Genomic DNA, 6024 nt, shown 5'->3' on the forward strand with positions numbered 1-6024 from the left:
TGTAGGATTGTCATGCCTCATTCAATTATTTACTTAGTTATTTACTTAACTCATATTTAAGGCCAAAAGGCACAAACTGAAGTGCAGGAAATTCCCTTTAAATGGAGGAAAACACTTTTTTACTGTGAAGTTGATTGGGCACTGGAGCATGTTGCCCTGAGAGGCTGTGTGTTCTCCATCCTTGGAGAAATTAAAAACCCAACTGGATATTGCTTTGGGCAACCTTGATCCTCCTCTGAGCAAGGGGTAGGACAAGATGATTGCTAGAGGTGTCTGTGACTTGAGAATTATATTATTTGCTGAGTGAGTTGCAGGTTGACTTCAGGGTCTTGCTGGCATTTTGTTAAGCTCCTGAAGACTACAACCCTATTCCCTTCAAGGGAGAATTAAATGTACTCCTTAGCATTCTTTACATCATACATCATTCCTCATCACTTGGTTGGCATGAATATTCATAGCAAGGTAACAGCTCAATGCAGGGTCCTAACCTGAGCAGCTAAGACTCCAGTTCTGCTGTACTTGCATTTCAATATCTGATTTGCTTATTTTCACCTCTGCTCAGAATCCCTCTGTTTCTGTCTTCTCCTTTAACCTTCACCTCTGACAACGTATTTATTATTCATGCTCATGTGGCACTGAGTATCTCAGGTGAGTTCAAGTCTTCATTGTGCTGGATACTGTGATAGTCCCTGGGTTTTCCATCCAGCAAACTAATTTCATTCCTTCTCTCATTAGGTTATCCTGTTACACCACAGGAGCTACATACCTTTTTCTATCTTGTGAATTACTATTGATCAAGACTGGGTCTCAAAATCTAGTCCCAGATATAAACAGAATAACAGAAAGGAACTGCTAGTGTTACAACACATATGGAGAAATGAGGTAGAGACAGAGAACACATTTCTGAAGAACGCATGAGGCACAATCCATCTCCAGAATCCCACTCCAGGGCCATCACTGCCAGGCAGGCTTTCCTCTTTCTTCTTTCCTTCGCCAGAACTCAGCTCACTGCTTGTGATGTTTCCACAAGGTAGAATATTCCCACTCAACACCTGTACCAGTGTACTGGGTACCAGTAAGTGCTTTGCTGAGTTGTGGACTAAGCTGTGCTCCCAGTTACACTGGTGTAAATATAATGAGATTAACTCTTTAAATCAGTATTATTGAAGTTAATGGGATTGCATCAAATTCACATCACTGCCATTCAGAGCTAAATTTATGGTTTTTAGTTTCAGCACAGTTTTATTAGACTTCAGTATTACTTTTGCTGCTGTGGAAAAAACACTTTACTAAAGGAATAGTAAGATTCATTACACAAAGCATTTTCAAAGGTACCTTCACTTCTTTTTTTTTTTTTTTTTCATTCTGAAGAGGGATCCTCTTCTTTTTCATGCTCTGATTGCCATACTGGGCATGATAGAAGTGCCTGGCAATATGCAAATACAAAGTTGTCATGCCATGGTCTTCAAATTTAGTAAGATGCTGTTCCCCTTCACTAGACATGAAAACAGTCCAGTCAGTGAATAATAAGAGTAATAGCTCATCAGGTTTAACAGGATGATACTATGATCATTGAGGTTAATCAGTGTTTGTTATTACAAACACTATGGCGTTTGAGTCAAATAACTTAGAATGTGTTTTTAAACATTGCATTTTATACTCAGGTAAACTGAGGCAAGCAGCAGTGATAATTTAGAAGGCCATACAAAACAGCAAATAAAATCCAGACATTGTAAACAGCTAGAAGGGCTTAGGGCTAGTCACTGGAGCAGCAGGAGCACTATTGATCTCGTTTGCCTTTGCACCTAAAAGTCACAAGGACAGGTTTGCTGCCTCTGTTGTCATGGCTCTGTTTGTTTGCTTAAATGTCTTCCTGAGTGATTATCCACCTGAGCACCAGTCCCAAGACCTCTCCCTCCAAGTCAGTAGGATTTCCAAGGATGGTCTTAGAAATAGAAAAGGGTAAAGAAAAACACTGAGGATCTAAAGGTACACTGGATTTTGCTGCGCTTTTGTTTTGGTGTATAATTCAGGATAAGGTTTCCTAAATATTGGTTATGATACTTAATTTAAAGTATTTGTTTATTGCTACATAAGAAAACAATGAATGCTTCGCACACCATCTGCTTACATTTTCCCCAAAGAGCTTTGCATATCTTCAGGAAGAAATTACTCTAAATATCTTGCAGTTTTCTCTGAAATGTTTCATAATTTCACAGTGTCCCTGTTGATGAAGTACAGTATGTGTCCTTGTAATATGACAAAATGATTCTAAATTGCTGAGAGAATCCTCCAATGTTGTGAAAACATAGCAAAAGCTTCTGAAAAGGAGAGGTCCTTTCTGTCTTTGGTCAAGAGGCCCAAAGACTGCAATAGTTTTTCTTACTGTACTGTTATATAAAGTAAAACTTGTGAAAGTCACATGGGAATAGTGATTCAGACTCTGCTATGAGTAGGAAATGGAGAGGAAATGATCTACTGGTATTTCAGTTTTAACAGCCTACAGTGTCAAGTAATTGCCAGCTTCTAAATGTCTTCTCCTGGCAGTCTCTAGGTAGCCTTAGGAAGTTCCTTCTTTAGGTTTATACCTAAATGCTACAGTTTGCCATGCAGCCTTTTTATATGGTTTTTAAACACCTTCTCTTTACCACTGCATGCTCAAATAATTCCCGCTGTTAATACAGCTCTCCACACAAAGCACAACTGCTCATCTCAAGACCTAATAAAAAGGTCACAATAGGTAAGTAAGAAAGAGTGAGCAGTGCCAGATGTAAGTTGCAGTTGAATAAACCAGTAGAAGAGAGCAGAAAATTAAGCTGAGTAGTTTTAAAGATGTGCTTAATTTTAACCATGTGACTTGTGTGACATTTCTGGGGCTATTTAGATGATTTAGTAAATGTTTTACAGGAGTGGGGCTATATCTTCAGAATGCCTGGTTTAGACTAATCTCTTACAGAAGGACTCACTGATGTATTTGTCCGTGTACATCACAGTACAAGCTGTACGTATAATAAGGACAGTAGAAGCAATCATACTTTTTCTTTTTTTTTGCTTATTTTTGTTTGTGAAAAACAAAACATGAGGTTTCTCTGCACTTGAGGCACCTCAAATCTTCAAAGCACAATTGCATGCATTTGTTAAAAGGGATACCAACAGCAGCCCTGGACCTGGAAAACCAAGGTCCAGGTGCAAAATGAAGGATAGATAAAATAACCAGTGCCCACCCTTAATTAGGAAGCAACCCTGACCCTGAGTCTTTCAGGATATTATGCTCCCTTTAGAAATGATGAAGGGCCATACAGAGTGCCAGATTTGAGTTATTTTGACCCTTGATTGATGGCCCTCCCAGAGTAACAACATTTCCTATATTTTCCTAGTAGTATCCTATTTATTTACTTTTAGCTAGCGGGCATGCCTTTTTCTGTCTAATTCATCTATGAAGTATGCATAATAAATAACGGATTAATTTTCCAGGGTATATCCTCAGTGCCTGCATTAGGAGGCTAGTTTCCTTAAGTTATTCCTGTGGTCTGTGGAGACAGAGGTTTATTCAAGAACATTGAGAGCACCTGGAGCAGATTTCTACCCTAGATCATTTTCTGGGGGAGCATTTTTCTTTGACTACATAAGGAACCACAGAGACAAGTCTTTGAACACATACACCTGCTTAGGTGCCTAAAAGTAGGTAGTGTGAGTGCCCCTATCAGCTCCCAGCTAGCAACTTTTCATCACTGAGTAAGTTTCTCTGCATGGATGGAAAAATGGACTGTAGATTTCCAGAAGTGATGGGATTCTGACCGGAAAGACAAATTCCCATTGCACCTCTGGGGATTAGCTCTAAAAAGTCCCTATAAATCCATCTTGCTACAAATGGGGATGAAATTTACAAAGCTAGTATCTACAATGGGGAGTGGATTTGTCCCCTGGAAGCAGTGGGTAACTAGATTTCTCCAGGAGTCCTATGAAGAAAAGCCAGTTTCCCTTCTTGTGCAGCATGCTGGAGGTGCCTGGCTAGTCCTGGCTGTCTTCTCCATGAGTCTCCCAGGAAGTTAATCCCACTCCAACAGCTCTGAGATGCTTCTCTATACAGATTGTTGTTTTCTGAAGGTGGGAAAAAACACAGGCTTCTTTCTTGCTCCTGCATCCTCCGACATTGTTCATGATCCAGCCTGTAAGATCTAACTGCAGTTAACCCTGGGATGTTTCAGAGGAACAGCTGTAGCTGCAGTGGGGAATTGACTAAAAAGACAGTAGGCTAATGAGTGCATTAGCCCTCTGTAGCATGGTCTGAAATCATATGTGGAAAAGAAAGTTCATTATTGCTGCTGTCCTCTGACAACAATGTCAAGGGTGAGGCGAGCTGCTTTTCATAATGTATGTTTCTATGGCTGTCATCCTGCAAAGGCAGTGTGGGGAGAAAAGGAAGTAAAGTGGCTGCAGATTGTGATGCCTCTTTTAAATTTTTGTAATCACAATGAAGTAAAATGTGTTTAAGAGCTCTGTAATGCCTAGATGCTCCATGAAGTACGCCTTCCATCAAGGTGCTAATTTCCCTGCCTGTAGTGACAAAAAATAAAAGCGACACTTTTTTAAACCCAGCTGTTAGGGTATCAAAGGAAACAAAATGAAAGGAAGAAATGAAGTGAATGCAGTGTATAAAGGGAAAACACACAGAGTGATAATGAAATGAAAAATTACATTAGAAAATGGAAATTAGTAAGTGAATGGAAATGGTGAGATGAAAATTTTGAGTCACTGTCTAAAATTCCTGTAAAAATATGACTTATGTGCATGTCAATCAATGTTAAGACCTGGCTTCCACTCTAACAGAAGCAGAGAATGATGATATATACCTATACTACTTTCACATGGTTACAATGTTTGAAGCCTGGTTTTGAAGAATTTATTTCTCAGTAAGATTCTTTTTAAACAATTGTTAGCAAGGAACAACTGTCTTTCCATCTAGCCTTATCCAGCACATCCTCTATTTTTAACATCTATTTCACTCCCACCAAAAGCCTCTGTAAGTCAGGGTTTGGTTATCCAGTATATGTGGAGGAGCATCTCTGGTTTTACAGTTTTGATTATGGTTTGAAATCTAAAAGAAGGCAGAAGAATTGGCACATTTCTTTCCACTAATGAGGAGAAATATACTCCTGTTCCTTCTCCAGAACTGTTTAGAAAAGACTTATGCCTCTCGGGGACAGCCTGTGATTCAGGAAGTGACTGCAGAAGGGGAGGGTCCCAGACCTTAAGAGGACGTAGCGAGGACTGTGTGGGTTTAAAGGGCTCTAGGAGAATTGAGTCTTCCTGATGAGCAGAGGAAGAACATATCCGCTGTGCATTCCCCAAACAGGGTGACAGGAAAAGGAAGACACTTTGCTCCTCTCATCATTTGCGGGTTGTGGTAAGAGCCATTTCATGCTCTATATTCTGTAACAATGAATGGGAGTGAAAAACATTGTGTGAGATCTTCAGTTTCTCTGTTGCTGGATGGTAGATTCCAGAGGAACATGATTTTGACTGAGCCTGTAGCTGTCAGATGGTGAAAAAGATAGATGTTCCGACTGCCTAAGGGAAATGCTAGACCCCTGTGACATAGCGTCTCAAATTCACTTCCTCCACTGTTTTCACCAGGGTTTAGTGGACAGCTCCTGTTTTGGACTTCTCAGAACAAGACACTGAAACTAGCAGCTGGTCTATAGCAAGATCCTCAAGAAAGGCTGCCAGACTTCCCTTCTTACTTGAACACGGAGTCGTGGATGTCTGAAAATGAAAGGGTCTGGGAGCTGTGATCTGTGTTTAATGAGAGAAAGAGGCAAAAGATCTTTTAATTTTATTATAATTGTCACATAATTCCTTCTCATTTATCTTCATGTTGGTGGCCTGAAGACTTTTTTCAAAATCTTGGTCCAGGCCATGAACTACCATTGTAATATTAAGTAAAACCAACTTACATTCTAATTTGGAACAACAAAAACCAAATGAACTCTTTCTCACATGCACAGTCTCTCACCTCATCTG

Source organism: Haliaeetus leucocephalus, unplaced genomic scaffold (genome assembly GCF_000737465.1).
Source record: "Haliaeetus leucocephalus isolate CR32 unplaced genomic scaffold, Haliaeetus_leucocephalus-4.0 Scaffold605, whole genome shotgun sequence".
NCBI classification, from domain to species: Eukaryota; Metazoa; Chordata; class Aves; order Accipitriformes; family Accipitridae; genus Haliaeetus; species Haliaeetus leucocephalus.